The 19,977-nt window shown below is 44.3% G+C and overlaps 1 protein-coding gene across 1 annotated transcript in view; it reads right to left on the bottom strand.

Moving 5' to 3' along the window:
- The window catches only part of LOC139382395 (EH-domain containing 2b), a 43,610-nt gene that overhangs the window by 20,941 nt on the left and 2,692 nt on the right, over positions 1 to 19,977 (bottom strand). The window lies entirely within an intron of this gene.

Below are 19,977 nucleotides of genomic sequence, written 5' to 3'. Positions count from 1 at the left end.
TCAATGAATTGTCAACATGTTCTAGTGCCATTTTGTAGTGACAGGAGACTCAGAACACTCTACATACACAGAACACACAGCTAGATGTATAGGGACCTAGCATAGAACAGCTGTGATACTCAACAATAGGTCAGTGGGATTTCAGGTCTATGCATACAATTCTGTCTGCAACATTATGCATATTACACCCTACTGAACACTGCCTGCCTGCGTGCCTGTCTGCCTGCCTGTCTGCCTGCGTGCCTGCCTGCGTGCCTGCCTGTCTGCGTGCCTGTCTGTCTGCCTGCCTGCCTGTCTGTCTGTCTGTCTGTCTGTCTGTCTGCGTGTCTGTCTGCCTGCGTGCCTGTCTGCCTGCGTGCCTGTCTGCCTGCGTGCCTGTCTGTCTGTCCCGACGAACGTGGAGTCAGATTTAGCCCACTACAGTATATTATCTGGAAACTACAGTATATTGTCTGGAAACTTCAGTATATTGTCTGGAAACTACAGTATATTGTCTGGAAACTACAGTATATTATCTGGAAACTACAGTATATTGTCTGGAAACTACAGTATATTGTCTGGAAACTACAGTATATTATCTGGAAACTACAGTATATTATCTAGAAACTATAGTATATTATCTAGAAACTACAGTATATTGTCTAGAAACTACAGTATATTATCTAGAAACTACAGTATATTGTCTGGAAACTACAGTATATTGTCTGGAAACTACAGACAATTACAGACAACTACAGTCTATTATTTTATATATATTTTTTTTCCGGTAGGGACACATATAGGACGCTAACCTCCACAGCATAACCTTCACTCCAGATTCAAAACTCCAAATCTACAGCCTAATTTTGGACAAAATTACCTGGAAGGATTACTACTTGCAAGTATTCCATTTTTCAAGCTGTACAGAGGGTGCTTTGGCAAACAAACAGTAGAGACCTGAGGACACCATCCAACCTGGAACTGAGACAGACCAGATACAACTTCAATTAGCCCTGAGGTGTGAAGTGAGAGGTGTCATAGCCTTTGAGCCCAACAAACGGCGGGAGTCTGTTCAAAGACCATCCATTTTCTACAAGAAATCTGACTCCAGAAATAAAGGTTTCTCCCAAGTGGGTGTGACACCTAGTCCCGTTGCCTGCTGCTTGGATTCCACCTGGCGATCTGTTCACCATCTGCCCTGGTCTGTCTCCCCCTGTCTGGTACAGGTACCCCCACCACACTCCCCCTGTCTGGTACAGGTACCCCCACCACACTCCCCCTGTCTGGTACAGGTACCCCCACCACACTCCCCCTGTCTGGTACAGGTACCCCCACCACACTCCCCTCTCTCCCTGGCCTGTCTCCCCCTGTCTGGTACAGATACCCCCACCACACTCCCCCCTCTCTGTTCCCAGTCTGCCCTGGCCTGTCTCCCCCTGTCTGGTACAGGTACCCCCACCACATTATCCCCTCTCTCCCGAGCTTTCGCCTGCCTCCAGCACACAGGCACTTTTGGGGCGAGTGACGCTGAACTTACAATGGCCCCAAGTCCTTATATATTTTTTCTTGTGCTATTTGCCTCATGACTCCTGCATGCTTTGTTGACTATGCACTTTCTTGTTTACCCAATCGTGGGATTAACTATGTTTGTTTCCACACTCGGGACTCTCTATTGGTCACACGTACTCTTTGCCCTCCCATCCTATTCTAACCACCTCTCGCCGGCTTTGTATTCATGTCACCTGATGAAATTGCTGTACAATATGATCTTGTTGCCGTCTGATGCACATTCAAATATTATAAATCAGCACTGCGGAGCTCTCCCTGTCCTCTGCCGTGCCTTGATTGTATTACTGTTGATGATATCTGGATACAGTATGTGCATGTACTCCCTGGCCCATCTACTGTTGCTAGCCCCAACTCTCACTTGTGCTCTGATATCTGCTTCACTGATTTCTGCTCTCGTAAAAGCCTGGGTTTTCTGCACGTTAACACTAGAAGCGTATTACCTAAACTGGATCAATTGAAAGTGTGGGTTCACAGCTCCAATCCAAATGTGTTGGTCATTACTGAGACGTGGTTAAGGAAGAGTGTTTTGAATACTGATGTTAACCTTTCTGGTTACAACCTTTTTGGAGAAGACTGATCTTCCAAAGGTTGGTGGAGTGGCAATCTTTACCAATGATCACCTCCGGTGCTCGGTCGTCTCCACCAAGTCTGTCCCCAAACAATTTGATTTGCTGGTTTTAAGCACTAAACTTTCAAATAGCTCTTTGTTGACTGTTGCTGGGTGTTATCGTCCTCCATCAGCACCGGCCTGTACCCTACCTGCCCTAAGCTCTCTCCTGGCCCCTTACACAAAGTCTGAATTTGTCTTGCCAGGTGACCTAAACTGGGACATGCTTAAACCACCTGACCAAGTCCTAAGGTAATGGGACTCCCTAAATCTTTCTCAGATAATTACCAATCCCACAAGGTATGACTCCAAAAACCCAAACATCCTCGATGTTATCCTCACAAATAAAAATCTGGTGTTTTCTGTAATGACCTTAGTAATCACAGTTTTACAGCTGTGCTTGTAATGGCTGCTCAGTGAAATGACCTGTCCTGATTTGTCATAGACGCTTGCTAAAAGAAAATGAATTAGCATGACCTGGCTTCTGTAAAATGGTATAGAATCAGCGTGATCCCCTCCGTCGAAGACACTTGGACCTTATTTTTTTGATATTTTCAGTGGTTTTACTAACAAACACGCCCCATAAAGAAAAATATAATTAAAAACAGGTTCAGTCCCTGGTTCGACCGTGATCTGGCAGAGTTACTCCACCTCAAGAATTGCATTTGGTGAAAGGCTCGGCACACACATACTCAGGATGACTGGCTCTCATTCAGGCAAATGAGAAATACGTGCACTCAGGCTATCCGGAAGGCCAAAGTTAGTTACTTTTAGGAGCAGTTGTCTCTCTGTGGGTCTAACCCCAAGAAGTTCTGGAAAACGGTTAAAGACCTGGAGAATAAACCCTCCTCCTCATAGCTGCCCATGTCCCTTAATGTTGATGATGCGGTTGTTACTGACAAGAAGCACATGGCTGAGCTCTTTAATCACCACTTCATTAAGTCAGGATTCCTATTTGACTCAGTCATGCCTCCTTGCCTGTCCAACATTTCCTCATCTCCCACCCCTTCTAATGTGACTATCCCCGATGCTCCTCCCTCTTTTCCCCTTCTAATGTGACAATCCCCGATGCTCCTCCCTCTTTTCCCCTTCTAATGTGACTATCCCCGATGCTCCTCCCTCTTTTCCCCTTCTAATGTGACAATCCCCGATGCTCCTCCCTCTTTTCCCCTTCTAATGTGACAATCCCCAATGCTCCTCCCTCTTTTCCCCTTCTAATGTGACAATCCCCGATGCTCCTCCCTCTTTTCCCCCTGCCCTGCTACAAAGTTTCTCCCTGCAGGCAGTCACTGATTCCAAGGTGCTGAAGGAGCTCCTTATTAAACTTGACCCCCAAAAACACATCTGGGTCAGATGGTTTAGACTGTTTCGTCTTTAAGGTTGCTGCTCCTGTCATCGCCAAGTCTTTCTCTGACCTTTTTAACCTGTCTCTCCTCTCTGCGGAGGTTCCCATTGCTTGGAAGGCAGCCATGGTTCATCCTGTATATAAAGGGGAAGATCAAGCTGATCCTAACTGTTATAGGCCTATTTCTATTTTGCCCTGTTTATCAAAAGTGTTGGAAAAACTTGTCAATAATCAACTGACTGGCTTTCTTGATGTCTATAGTATTCTCTCTGGTATGCAATCTGGTTTCTGCTCAGGTTATGGATGTGTCACTGCAACCTTAAAGGTCCTCAGTGATGTTACCATTGCCCTTGATTCTAAGCAATGTTGTGCTTCTATTTTTACTGACTTGGCCAAAGCTTTTGATACGCTAGACCATTCCATTCTTGTGGGCCGGCTAAGGAGTATTGGTGTCTCTGAGGGGTCTTTGGCCTGGTTTGCTAACTACCTCTCTCAAAGAGTGCACTGTATAAAGTCAGAACATCTGCTGTCTCAGCCACTGCCTGTCACCAAGGGAGTACCCTAAGGCTCGATCCTAGGCCCCACGCTCTTCTTAATTTCCATCAACAACATAGCTCAGGAAGCTCTCTCATCCATTTACATGCAGTTGATACAGTCTTATACTCAGCTGGCCCTTCCCCGGAATTTGTGTTAAATGCTCTACAACAAAGCTTTCTTAGTGTCCAACAAGCTTTCTCTGCCCTTAACCCTGTTCTGAACACCTCCAAATCAAAGGTCATGTGGTTTGGTAAGAAGAATGCCCCTCTCCCCACAGGTGTGATTACTACCTCTGAGAGTTTAGAGCGTGAGGTAGTCAACTCATACAAGTACTTGGGAGTATGGCTAGATGGTACACTGTCCTTCTCTCAGCACATATCCAAGCTGCAGGCTAAAGTTAAATCTATACTTGGTTAAATCTAGACTTTGTTTCCTCTATCGTAATCACTCCAGTTTCACCCCAGCTGCAAAACTACCCCTGATTCAGATGACCATCCTACCCATGCTAGATTATAGAGACATAATTTATAGATCAGCAGGTAAGGGTGCTCTCTCGCGGCTAGATGTTCTTTACCATTTGGCCATCAGATTTACCACCAACGCTCCTTATAGGACACATCACTGCACTCCATACTCCTCTGTAAACTGGTCATCTCTGTATACCCGTCGCAAGACCCACTGGTTGATGCTTATTTATAAAACCCTTAGGCCTCACTCCCCCCAGTCTGAGATATCTACTGCAGCCCTCATCCTCCACATACAACACCTGTTCACTCCCCCCCTATCTGAGATGTCTACTGCAGCCCTCATCCTCCACATACAACACCCGTTCACTCCCCCCTATCTGAGATATCTACTGCAGCCCTCATCCTCCACATACAACACCCGTTCACTCCCCCCTATCTGAGATGTCTACTGCAGCCCTCATCCTCCACATACAACACCCGTTCACTCCCCCCTATCTGAGATGTCTACTGCAGCCCTCATCCTCCACATACAACACCCGTTCACTCCCCCCTATCTGAGATATCTACTGCAGCCCTCATCCTCCACATACAACACCCGTTCACTCCCCCCTATCTGAGATATCTACTGCAGCCCTCATCCTCCACATACAACACCCGTTCACTCCCCCCTATCTGAGATATCTACTGCAGCCCTCATCCTCCACATACAACACCCGTTCACTCCCCCCTGTCTGAGATATCTACTGCAGCCCTCATCCTCCACATACAACACCCGTTCTGCCAGTCATGTTCTGTTAAAGGTTCCCAAAGCACACACATCCCTGGGTCGCTCCTCTTTTCAGTTCACTGCAGCTGGCGTCTGGAACGAGCTGCAACAAACACTCAAACTGGACAGTTTGATCTCAATCTCTTCATTCAAAGACTCCATCATGGACACTCTTACTGACAGTTGTGTCTGCGTTGTGTGATATATTGTTGTCTCTACCTTCTTACCCTTTGTGCTGTTGTCTGGGCCCAGTAATGTTTGTACCATGTTGTGCTGCTTCCATGTTGTTGTCATGTTGTGTTGCAACCATGTTGTGTTGCTACCATGCTGTGTTGCTACCATGCTGTGTTGCTACCATGCTGTGTTGCGACCATGCTGTGTTGCGACCATGCTGTGTTGCGACCATGCTGTGTTGCGACCATGCTGTGTTGCGACCATGCTGTGTTGCGACCATGCTGTGTTGCGACCATTTTGTTGTCATGTTGTGTTGCGACCATGCTGTGTTGCGACCATGCTGTGTTGCGACCATGCTGTGTTGCGACCATGCTGTGTTGCTACCATGCTGTGTTGCGACCATGCTGTGTTGCGACCATGCTGTGTTGCGACCATGCTGTGTTGCTACCATGCTGTGTTGCTACCATGCTGTGTTGCTACCATGCTGTGTTGCTACCATGCTGTGTTGCTACCATGCTGTGTTGCTACCATGCTGTGTTGCGACCATGCTGTGTTGCTACCATGCTGTGTTGCTACCATGCTGTGTTGCGACCATGCTGTGTTGCGACCATGCTGTGTTGCGACCATGCTGTGTTGCGACCATGCTGTGTTGCTACCATGCTGTGTTGCTACCATGCTGTGTTGCTACCATGCTGTGTTGCGACCATGCTGTGTTGCGACCATGCTGTGTTGCGACCATGCTGTGTTGCGACCATGCTGTGTTGCTACCATGCTGTGTTGCTACCATGCCTTATTGTCATGTGTTAATGCCATGCTATGTTGTCATCTTAGGTCTCTCTTTATGTCGTGTTGTGTTGTCTCTCTTGTCGTGATGTGTGTTTTTTTTATTTTTATCCCAGCCCCTGTAGGCCATCATGGTAAATAAGAATTTGTCTTATTTGTTGTTGTTTTGCCTAGTTAAATAAAGGTTAAATAAAAAATTCAATTGTAAGAGCATGTCTGGAAAAACATGGTGTTCCCTTGCAGTGGAAACACTAACACACTAACACACTAACACACACTAACACACACACACACACACACACACACACACAGCCGTGTGTCCACTCACACCCAGCTCTACTACATTAGTAGCCTACCTCATTTCCTTACATTGAAATGAGTAAGACATCAGTTTTTCCGAGAGGATGTGTTTGTTCTCAAGGGAACGTTAAATGAGTGAATGATTATCAATTGTTCGCACAATGGAACGCTGTTGGAGAATGTTGGAGCGACCACACACACACACACGCACACACACACACACACACACACACACACACACTCTCTACATGCACAGACACAGTCTGCCTTGTTAATCACCAGTCTGCTCTGAGCAAGTTATTACAGGAGTCACCTACCAAATGGTGCTGTAGGCTCCTAGAGAAGCACCACATCTGATAGGTATGAATGGTGCTGTAATGTAACTGTATGTGGTCAGATCAGATATCACCTCCTGTTCATCTCTCTCTTCCATTCTCTCCCCCTCTGCTGGTAAGAGCTACAGTGAGAGAATAAAGATCCGATCCGCCACACATCGATAGATGTGAACTCATCTGTGGACGAGAGACAGAACTTCCTGGCCAAAATGTTTCCCTGCAATAGCGACGGCGTAAACTTAGCAGTAGAAAGCCTGAAAAGTATATTTAACATAGCACTTTTTAAATGTATTTTTATTTTACTTTAAATAAGAAAATTAGTAGCAATGAGAAATGGTTTGATGAAGAGCGATAAAAGATAAGAAAAACATTGAGAAAAATATCCAACCAAAAACACAGACCCAGAAAACCAGAAAACCAGAAGGCCTTTACTATGGGGAATCAGTGCAGAAACACACGGCGACAAATGGAAGGATCAGCATGTCGGAAAACAGCTCAATAACCACTCCTATGGGGAATCAGTGCAGAAACACACGGCGACAAATGGAAGGATCAGCATGTCGGAAAACAGCTCAATAACCACTCCTATGGGGAATCAGTGCAGAAACACACGGCGACAAATGGAAGGATCAGCATGTCGGAAAACAGCTCAATAACCACTCCTATGGGGAATCAGTGCAGAAACACACGGCGACAAATGGAAGGATCAGCATGTCGGAAAACAGCTCAATAACCACTCCTATGGGGAATCAGTGCAGAAACACACGGCGACAAATGGAAGGATCAGCATGTCGGAAAACAGCTCAATAACCACTCCTATGGGGAATCAGTGCAGAAACACACGGCGACAAATGGAAGGATCAGCATGTCGGAAAACAGCTCAATAACCACTCCTATGGGGAATCAGTGCAGAAACACACGGCGACAAGTGGAAGGATCAGCATGTCGGAAAACAGCTCAATAACCACTCCTATGGGGAATCAGTGCAGAAACACACGGCGACAAATGGAAGGATCAGCATGTCGGAAAACAGCTCAATAACCACTCCTATGGGGAATCAGTGCAGAAACACACGGCGACAAATGGAAGGATCAGCATGTCGGAAAACAGCTCAATAACCACTCCTATGGGGAATCAGTGCAGAAACACACGGCGACAAATGGAAGGATCAGCATGTCGGAAAACAGCTCAATAACCACTCCTATGGGGAATCAGTGCAGAAACACACGGCGACAAATGGAAGGATCAGCATGTCGGAAAACAGCTCAATAACCACTCCTATGGGGAATCAGTGCAGAAACACACGGCGACAAATGGAAGGATCAGCATGTCGGAAAACAGCTCAATAACCACTCCTATGGGGAATCAGTGCAGAAACACACGGCGACAAATGGAAGGATCAGCATGTCGGAAAACAGCTCAATAACCACTCCTATGGGGAATCAGTGCAGAAACACACGGCGACAAATGGAAGGATCAGCATGTCGGAAAACAGCTCAATAACCACTCCTATGGGGAATCAGTGCAGAAACACACGGCGACAAGTGGAAGGATCAGCATGTCGGAAAACAGCTCAATAACCACTCCTATGGGGAATCAGTGCAGAAACACACGGCGACAAATGGAAGGATCAGCATGTCGGAAAACAGCTCAATAACCACTCCTATAGGGAATCAGTGCAGAAACACACGGCGACAAATGGAAGGATCAGCATGTCGGAAAACAGCTCAATAACCACTCCTATGGGGAATCAGTGCAGAAACACACGGCGACAAATGGAAGGATCAGCATGTCGGAAAACAGCTCAATAACCACTCCTATGGGGAATCAGTGCAGAAACACACGGCGACAAATGGAAGGATCAGCATGTCGGAAAACAGCTCAATAACCACTCCTATAGGGAATCAGTGCAGAAACACACGGCGACAAATGGAAGGATCAGCATGTCGGAAAACAGCTCAATAACCACTCCTATGGGGAATCAGTGCAGAAACACACGGCGACAAATGGAAGGATCAGCATGTCGGAAAACAGCTCAATAACCACTCCTATAGGGAATCAGTGCAGAAACACACGGCGACAAATGGAAGGATCAGCATGTCGGAAAACAGCTCAATAACCACTCCTATGGGGAATCAGTGCAGAAACACACGGCGACAAATGGAAGGATCAGCATGTCGGAAAACAGCTCAATAACCACTCCTATAGGGAATCAGTGCAGAAACACACGGCGACAAATGGAAGGATCAGCATGTCGGAAAACAGCTCAATAACCACTCCTATGGGGAATCAGTGCAGAAACACACGGCGACAAATGGAAGGATCAGCATGTCGGAAAACAGCTCAATAACCACTCCTATGGGGAATCAGTGCAGAAACACACTGCGACAAATGGAAGGATCAGCATGTCGGAAAACAGCTCAATAACCACTCCTATGGGGAATCAGTGCAGAAACACACGGCGACAAATGGAAGGATCAGCATGTCGGAAAACAGCTCAATAACCACTCCTATGGGGAATCAGTGCAGAAACACACGGCGACAAATGGAAGGATCAGCATGTCGGAAAACAGCTCAATAACCACTCCTATGGGGAATCAGTGCAGAAACACACGGCGACAAATGGAAGGATCAGCATGTCGGAAAACAGCTCAATAACCACTCCTATGGGGAATCAGTGCAGAAACACACTGCGACAAATGGAAGGATCAGCATGTCGGAAAACAGCTCAATAACCACTCCTATGGGGAATCAGTGCAGAAACACACGGCGACAAATGGAAGGATCAGCATGTCGGAAAACAGCTCAATAACCACTCCTATGGGGAATCAGTGCAGAAACACACGGCGACAAATGGAAGGATCAGCATGTCGGAAAACAGCTCAATAACCACTCCTATGGGGAATCAGTGCAGAAACACACAGTGCAGAAACACACGGCGACAAATGGAAGGATCAGCATGTCGGAAAACAGCTCAATAACCACTCCTATGGGGAATCAGTGCAGAAACACACGGCGACAAATGGAAGGATCAGCATGTCGGAAAACAGCTCAATAACCACTCCTATGGGGAATCAGTGCAGAAACACACGGCGACAAATGGAAGGATCAGCATGTCGGACAAAAAACAGCTCAATAACCACTCCTATGGGGAATCAGTGCAGAAACACACGGCGACAACGGCGACAAATGGAAGGATCAGCATGTCGGAAAACAGCTCAATAACCACTCCTATGGGGAATCAGTGCAGAAACACACTGCGACAAATGGAAGGATCAGCATGTCGGAAAACAGCTCAATAACCACTCCTATGGGGAATCAGTGCAGAAACACACGGCGACAAATGGAAGGATCAGCATGTCGGAAAACAGCTCAATAACCACGTTTCCATTCACAGAGTTTATGTGAGTAAAGTCATACCCATTAAAATAAATAAGTCACGACAGCTGTGATGGAGACAGGAAGTTTCGGGTACAATTTTATACATGCCTACAGATAATTTTTTCGTTCGACATGGTAAGGATCTTATTGAGTCTGAAATGGCTGTGGAAATACCTTTATGCACAGATATTGATATAAAAACCAGCATATTGAAGTAAACTTGAAATCACACGATAATATGCTGTTTGGTCCTCCCACTACCACTCGGGAAACCAGGTAGTTTATTAGGCTACAGATTATTTATAATGATCGTGAATTTCACAGGGTGGTGAAAGGTGATGAGCTGGATGCTCCTTTTATAAATATCTAGGGTCTTATTCTGGTGACACGATGATCGATGCTTGGCTGCTGTTTGACTAATACAAATATTCTCTCTTTTATCCATAATAATGTCATTATCATGTAGACTAAGACAACCTGCACTGTATCTGTTGGAAAGAGCGCACGGGCCAAGACCAGAGGAGGCACATTTCATATTTAGCGCAACAGTTTGTGTGTCTAAACTACCGGTAAGGTTTAAAATGAGATGGAAACACATCGAATTTTCGATTTTTATTCGGTAAATGAAAACTTAAACGGAAAGGTACATTTTGTGCACTTCTTCCATCACGCAACAAGTCAGTTTGGTGGGAACAGCCGGAAACACCAGCGGTGGAGAAATGCACATAGTCTTTATCCAGATTTTAGAATATTTGCATGGAAATCTGTTGCCGTGGAAACCTAGCTAGAGCGATGGAAGATTCCAGAGTATCAAGTCACTTCTGTGAAACACTGAATAAACAACACAAAGAGTTATCTAATACAAAATGGAGATGTATGTATGGGATAAACCACTTCTCCAACCTTTTCGGCCCTATAACGAAGAACCTAGAGCTAAAATATATTATACATGATAATTTACTAAACTTAGAATCAACTATTAAAGACTACCAGAACGCAATGGATTCTCCAATTCCGTTGAATGAACTGTGGAGTCTGTGTCAACAACAACCTCAGGGATAGCCTCTGCAGTATCATCAACAGCGAACTCCAACATTTCCTCAGTGAAAACAAAATGTCAAATTGGCTTCTTACCAGAATACCGTATCACAGACCATGTATTCACCTGGCAAACCTTAATAAAAAAAAAAATTTAAAATCCTAAACAAACCAAAGTATTCTCATGCATTGTTGATTTAAAAAAAAGCTATTGACTCAATTAGGCATGAGGGTCTGCTGTATAAACTGATGGAAAGCAGTTTTTTGGGGGGGGGGTCAAAGTGTTAAAATTGGCGATAAACACAGACGTATTCCCTCAGGGCCGGGGGATGTGTCAGGGATGCAGCTTAAGCCCCACCCTCTTCAACATATATATCAACTAATTGACACGGGCACTAGAACAATCTGCAGCACCCGGCCTCACCCTACTAGAATCTGAATGAAGTCAAATGTCTACTGTTTGCTGATGATCTGGTGTTTCTGTCCCCAACTAAGGAGGGCCTACAGCAGCACCTAGATCTTCTGTATAGATTCCATCAGACCTGGGCCCTGACAGTAAGGTCCAGATACCAGGACCACAAACACAAATTCCATCTAGACAATGTTGCCCTAGAGCACATATGTCAGAGTCAAGGCCCGCGGGCCACATCCGGCCCGCAAGAAGGTTTTTTACGGCCCCTGGGATGATCTTGATTTATTATTAGAACCGGCCCGCAGCAAGCCGGCAGCCCGCAGATCTTTTACACGCACCAATACTACATTTCCCACAATGCAAAGGTGACGCACCGAGCAGTAGGCTGCTTCATTTCAATATTTATTGGCACAGCAGTCGTCAGCATCACAGTAAAATTAACTTTCAGATACCCATCAAAAATGGCAAAACGGAAGGTGGATACTGAGAACCGGGGGTTTCAAACAAGGTGGGAGTCGGAGTATATGTTCACGAAGGTAGCTGGAAAACCTGTGTGTCTTCTGTGTGGAGAAAGTGTGGCGGTACTGAAAGAGTATAATCTGAGACGACATTATGAAACGAAACACGCGGACACACACGCGGACGCAACTGTCAAGGCCAGTTTTATTTTGGCAGAAGAGATCGCTAAATCAGCCCGGCCATTTACGGAGGGGGATTTCATCAAAAACTGCATGATTAAAGTTTGTGACGAAGTTTGCCCAGAAAAAAGGCAACTCTTTTTAAATGTGAGTCTGAGCAGAAACACCATTGCCGAGAGAGTAGACCAGTTGTCCATCAATCTAAAAGAGCAGCTTGTGAAAAAGGGAAAAGATTTTATTGCATATTCCTTGGCTGTGGATGAGAGCACCGACATTTCTGACATTGCCCAGTTGTCAATTTTCATCCGCGGAGTGGACTCCAACCTAAGCGTGACAGAGGAGTTTTTGGCTTTACGTCCTATGCATGGCACAACTACGGGGCATGATTTGTATGAAGAGGTGTCAAGATGTGTAAATGAGATGGAGCTGCCTTGGGAAAAACTCGTGGGTTTGACAACCGACGGAGCACCTGCGATGTGTGGACACAGGAGCGGACTGGTGGCGAAGATACGGGAAAAGATGCAAGAGGAAAACGCGACAGGTGAGCTGACAGCTTATCATTGTATCATACACCAGGAAGCGTTGTGCGGTAAAGCCTTGAAAATGGAGCATGTAATGAGCATCATCACGCGCACAGTTAACTTTATCAGAGCCAAAGGTTTGAATCACCGCCAGTTCAAGGCATTTCTGACGGAGTTAGAAACGGAGCATGGTGATTTGCCTTATCACACAGAGGTGCGATGGCTAAGCCAGGGAAAGGTGCTTCAAAGATGTTTCGAGCTTCGTGAGGAGATTTGTCTGTTCTTGGACAGCAAAGGGAAAGACACAACACAACTCCGAGACGAAATGTTTCTGTGTGAAATGGCTTTTCTGTGTGACATTACGAGTCATCTGAATGCAATAAACTTGCAGCTGCAGGGTCGGGATCGTGTCATCTCTGATATGTACAGTACAGTGAAGGCATTTAAAACCAAACTGACTCTGTGGGAGACGCAGATGCGGAAAGAAAATTTGAGCCACTTTCCCAGCTGAAAGACCATGAAAGAGAAGCTCTCTACCAGTGCGTTCCCGAGCACACAGTTGGCTGATAAAATAGGTATGCTTGCCGCTGACTTTCGACGCCGATTTGCTGACTTTGAAGCACAAAAAAGCAGGTTGGAACTGCTCGGTAACCCATTTGCTGTTGACGTGGAAAGCTCACCACCAAACCTCCAAATGGAGTTGATTGACCTCCAATGCAATGATGCACTGAGGGCAAAATATGCGGCAGTGGGTGCTGCGGAGTTCGCCCGTTTCCTCCCCGGCACAATGCCCCAGCTGCGCATCCAGGCTGCTCAAACGTTGTCTATGTTTGGCAGCACATACCTGTGTGAACAACTGTTTTCTTTGATGAACCTGAACAAAACATCACACAGAAGTCGACTTACTGCTGAACACCTCCACTCAATTCTGAGGATTTCTTCAGCTCAGAGCCTTACCCCGAACATTGATGAACTTGTGGAAAAGATGGGACACCACCAAGTATCACCCTCAACCTCAAACAAGTGAACATTACTGTGCAATCACATATTTAGAGTTTTTACTCAGTTCAAGTTTAAAAGTTAAAATTTAATATTTGTTTTCACTGCATGTTACTTCTCCTTAAACAAAGTGTTGTTTTTGATTAATAGATTTTTGCACTTTATTTTTTTGTATTTCAATCCAATTATATTTTAAAAATATTTCAGTTGAGTGGATGATAGAAAATTGCTATTATTGTTTTTTCTTTGAAGTAAATTTAGCCCACTTTTGCTAAAATAGAAAATATAGTCTACTGATGGTGCCTTGAATACCGGTTTCTTTCATTTAATGTTCATGTTATGGGGATATTTATATAAAGGAAATTTGTCTTTTGTGTCTGTTGAAAATTAAAGATTACTGACAGAGCCATAAGAAAATATTGCTTTATTTATCTGATCATATTGTAATATATTTGTTAGGTTTTCAGTAGGTTCAATTAGGTTCACTAGACTATATGCGTCATTTAAAAATTTTTCAATGAACATTCGAACAGTCCGGCCCTCGTCTTGTAGCTGATTTTTTTATTTGGCCCTCCGTCCATTTGACTTTGACACCCCTGCCCTAGAGCAACACAAATAATTACACCTACCTCGGCCTAAACATCAACACCACAGGTAACTTCCACAAGGCTGTGAACAATCTGAGAGTCAAGAGGAGCCTTCTACGCCATCAAAAGGAACATCAAATTAGAAATCCCAGTTAGGATCTGGCTGATACACTATATATACAAAAGTATGTGGACACGCTTTCAAATTAGTGGATTCGGCTATTTCAGCCACACCCGTTGATAACAGGTGTATAAAATCAAGCACACAGCCATGCAATCTCCATAGAGAAAACATTGGCAGTAGAATGGCCTTGCTGAAGAGATTAGTGACTTTCAACTTGGCACCGTCAGAGGATTTCCAACAAGTCAGTACTTCAAATTTCTGGCCTGCTAGAGCTGCCCCGGTCAGCGGTAAGTGCTGTTATTGTGAAGTAGAAACGTCTGTCGTAAAAATCGTCTGGCCTCAGTTGCAACACTCACCACCGAGTTCCAAACTGCTTCTGGAAGCAACGTCAGCACAAGAAGTGCTCATCATGAGCTTCATGAAATGAGTTTCCATGGCCAAGTCATGACGCAATGCTGAGCGTCGGCTGGAGTGGTGTAAATCTCACCACCATTGGACTCTGGATCAGTGGAAATGCATTCTCTGGAGTGATGAATCACGCTTCACCATCTGGCAGCCTGATGGACAAATCTGGGTTTGGCAGATGCCGGGAGAACGCTACCTGCCCTGATACATAGTGACAAATATAAAGTTTGGTGGAGGAGGAATAATGTTCTGGGGCTGTTTTTCATGGTTCGGGCCCCTTAGTTCCAGTGAAGGGAAATCTAAATGCTCCAGCATACAATGACATTCTAGACTATTCTGTGCTTCCAACTTTGTGGCAACAGTTTGGGGAAGGCCCTTTCCTGTTTCAGCATGACAATGCCCCACGTGCACAAAGCAAGGTCCATACAGAAATGGTTTGTTGAGATCGGTGTGGAAGAACTTGACTGGCCTGCACAGAGCCCTGACCTCAACCCCATTAAACACCGTTGGGATGAATTTAAACATCTAGTGGAAAGCCTTCCCAGAAGAGTGGAGGCTGTTATAGCAGCAATGTTCCAACATCTAGTGGAAAGCCTTTCCAGAAGAGTGGAGGCTGTTATAGCAGCAATGTTCCAACATCTAGTGGAAAGCCTTTCCAGAAGAGTGGAGGCTGTTATAGCAGCAATGTTCCAACATCTAGTGGAAAGCCTTTCCAGAAGAGTGGAGGCTGTTATAGCAGCAAGGGGGGGAACAACTCCATATTAATGCCCATGATTTTGGAATGAGATGAATGAGATGATTAACGAGCATCTCGTGTCCACATACATACTGGTCATGTAGTGTACACACACACACACACAAACATATACAGTTGAAGTCAGAAGTTTACATACACCTTAACCAAATACATTTAAACTCAGTTTTTCACAATTCCTGACATTTAATCCTAGTAAACAATTCCTTGTCGTAGGTCAGTTAGGATCACCACTTTATTTTAAGAATGTGCAATGTCAGAATAATATTAGAGAGAATTATTTATTTAAGCTTTTGTTTCTTTCATCACATTCCCAGTGGGTCAGAAGTTTACATACACTCAATTAGTATTTGGTAGCATTGCTTTTAAATTGTTTAACTTGGGTCAAACGTTTCGGGTAGTCTTCCACAAGCTTCCCACAATAACTTTTGGCCCATTCCTCCTGACAGAGTCGGGTTTGTAGGCCAGGCCTCCTTGCTCGCACACGCTTTTTCAGTTCTTCCAACAAATTTTCTATAGGTCTGAGGTCAGGGCTTTGTGATGGCCACTCCAATACCTCGACTTTGTTGTCCTTAAGCCATTTTGCCACAACTTTGGAAGTATGCTTGGGGTCATTGTCCATTTGGAAGACCCATTTGCGACCAAGCTTTGACCTCCTGACTGATGTCTTGAGATGTTGCTTCAATATATCCACATAACTTTCCTGCCTCATGATGCCATCTATTTTGTGAAGTGCACCAGTCCCTCCTGCAGCAAAGCTCCTCCACAACATGATGCTGCCACCCCCGTGCTTCACGGTTGGGATGGTGTTCTTCAGCTTGCAAGCCTCCCCCTTTTTCCTCCAAACATAACGATGGTCATTATGGCCAAACAGTTCTATTTTTGTTTCATCCAACTAAAGGACATTTCTCCAAAAAGTACAATCTTTGTCCCCATGTGCAGTTGCAAATCGTAGTCTAGCTTTTTTATGGAGGTTTTGGAGCAGTGGCTTCTTCGTTGCTGAGCGGCCTTTCAGGTTATGTCGATATAGGACTGGTTTTACTGTGGATATAGATACTTTTGTACTTGTTTCCTCCAGCATCTTCACAAGGTCCTTTGCTGTTGTTCTGGGATTGATTTGCACTTTTCCCACCAAAGTACGTTCATCTCTAAGAGACAGAACGAGTCTCCTTGAGTGGTATGATGGCCATGGTGTTTATACTTACGTTCATCTGTACAAACAATAGTACGCGGTACCTTCAGCCGTTTGGGAATTGCTCCCAAGCATGATCCAGACTTGTGGAGGTCTACAATTATTTTTTTCTGAGGTCTTGGCTGATTTATTTTGATTTTCCCATGATGTCAAGCAAAGTGGCACTGAGTTTGAAGGTAGGCCTTGAAATACATCCACAGATAAACCTCCAATTGACTCAAATGATGTAAATTAGCCTATCAGAAGCTTCTAAAGCCATGACATAATTTTCTGGAATTTTCCAAGCTGTTTAAAGGCACAGTCAACTTAGTGTATGTAAACTTCTGACCCACTGGAATTATGATACATTGAGCTGTAAGTGAAATAATCTGTCTGTAAACAATTGTTGGAAAAATTACTTGTGTCATGCACAAAGTAGATGTCCTAACCGACTTGCCAAAACTATAGTTTGTTAACAAGAAATTTGAGGAGTGGTTGAAAAACGAGTTTCAATGACTCCGACCTAAGTGTATGTAAACTTCCGACTTCAACGGTATATATCCACACACAACACAACAGTTTGGGGTCACTTAGAAATGTCCTTGTTTTTGAAAGAAAAGCTAATTTATTGTCCATTAAAATAACATCAAATTGATCAGAATTACAGTGTAGACATTGTTAATGTTGTAAATGACTTTTTTTTATGGAATATCTACATAGGTGTACAGAGGCCCATTATCAGAAACCATCACTCCTGTGTTCCAATGGCATGTTGTGTTAGCTAATCAAGTTAAACATTTTAAAAGGCTAATTGATCATTAGAAACCCCGTTTGCAATTATGTTAGCACAGCTGAAAACTGTTGTGCTCATTAAAGAAACAATAAAACGGGCCTTTAGACTAGTTGAGTATCTGGAGAATCAGCATTTGTGGGTTTGATTACAGACTCAAAATGTCTAGTAACAAAGAACTTTCTTCTGAAACTCGTCAGTCTATTCATGTTCTGAGAAATGAAGGCTATTCAATGCAAAGAAATTGCAGAGAAACTGAAGATCTCGTACAACGCTGTGTACTACTCTGTTCACAGAACAGCGCGAACTGGCTCTAACCAGAATAGAAAGAGGAGTGGGAGGCCCCGGTGCACAACTGAAAAAGAGGACAAGTACATTAGACTGAGTGTCTAGGTTTGAGAAACAGTCGCTCCGACAGCATTAATCTGCATCTTTGGAGCTCCACCCACCCCAATGTATTTGATTCGTTTGACGTGTTGCGAGGCGTCAATTTTACACCGGGTTTCCGACCCCTTTTTAAACGATTTCTGCCATGGAATTTCCCAGGGAAGCCATGCCGCGACGAGGTCACATTGTGGCAGAATACCCAAAACAAAGAAAAGCCTTGGCTATGGACTCAGTGAGCATCAAATCAAAGTTTATTTGTCACGTGTAGTAGACCTCACAGTGAAATGCTGAATACAACAGGTGTAGTAGACCTCACAGTGAAATGCTGAATACAACAGGTGTAGTAGACCTCACAGTGAAATGCTGAATACAACAGGTGTAGTAGACCTCACAGTGAAATGCTGAATACAACAGGTGTAGTAGACCTTACAGTGAAATGCTGAATACAACAGGTGTAGTAGACCTCACAGTGAAATGCTGAATACAACAGGTGTAGTAGACCTCACAGTGAAATGCTGAATACAACAGGTGTAGTAGACCTCACAGTGAAATGCTGAATACAACAGGTGTAGTAGACCTCACAGTGAAATGCTGAATACAACAGGTGTAGTAGACCTTACAGTGAAATGCTGAATACAACAGGTGTAGTAGACCTTACAGTGAAATGCTGAATACAACAGGTGTAGTAGACCTCACAGTGAAATGCTGAATACAACAGGTGTAGTAGACCTCACAGTGAAATGCTGAATACAACAGGTGTAGTAGACCTCACAGTGAAATGCTGAATACAACAGGTGTAGTAGACCTTACAGTGAAATGCTGAATACAACAGGTGTAGTAGACCTTACAGTGAAATGCTGAATACAACAGGTGTAGTAGACCTTACAGTGAAATGCTGAATACAACAGGTGTAGTAGACCTTACACTGAAATGCTGAATACAACAGGTGTAGTAGACCTTACAGTGAAATGCTGAATACAACAGGTGTAGTAGACCTTACAGTGAAATGCTGAATACAACAGGTGTAGGTAGACCTCACAGTGAAATGCTGAATACAACAGGTGTAGTAGACCTTACACTGAAATGCTGAATACAACAGGTGTAGTAGACCTCACAGTGAAATGCTGAATACAACAGGTGTAGGTAGACCTTACAGTGAAATGCTGAATACAACAGGTGTAGTAGACCTTACAGTGAAATGCTGAATACAACAGGTGTAGTAGACCTTACACTGAAATGCTGAATACAACAGGTGTAGTAGACCTTACACTGAAATGCTGAATACAACAGGTGTAGTAGACCTCACAGTGAAATGTTACTTACAGGCTCTAATCAAAAGTGCAAAACAGGTATTAGGTGAAAAATAGGTAGGTAAAGAAATAAAACAACAGTAAAAAGACAGGCTATATACAGTAGAGAGGCTATATACAGTAGAGAGGCTATATACAGTAGAGAGGCTATATACAGTAGAGAGGCTATATACAGTAGAGGGGCTATATACAGTAGAGGGGCTATATACAGTAGAGGGGCTATATACAGTAGAGAGGCTATATACAGTAGAGAGGCTATATACAGTAGAGAGGCTATATACAGTAGAGAGGCTATATACAGTAGAGAGGCTATATACAGTAGAGAGGCTATATACAGTAGAGAGGTTATATACAGTAGAGAGGCTATATACAGTAGAGAGGCTATATACAGTAGAGGGGCTATATACAGTAGAGAGGCTATATACAGTAGAGAGACTATATACAGTAGAGAGGCTATATACAGTAGAGAGGCTCTATACAGTAGAGAGGCTCTATACAGTAGAGAGGCTCTATACAGTAGAGAGGCTCTATACAGTAGAGAGGCTATATACAGTAGAGAGACTATATACAGTAGAGAGACTATATACAGTAGAGAGGC

This window comes from Oncorhynchus clarkii, chromosome 24, assembly GCF_045791955.1.
Source record: "Oncorhynchus clarkii lewisi isolate Uvic-CL-2024 chromosome 24, UVic_Ocla_1.0, whole genome shotgun sequence".
NCBI classification, from domain to species: Eukaryota; Metazoa; Chordata; class Actinopteri; order Salmoniformes; family Salmonidae; genus Oncorhynchus; species Oncorhynchus clarkii.
This window is presented reverse-complemented; position numbering and strand designations above follow the sequence as displayed.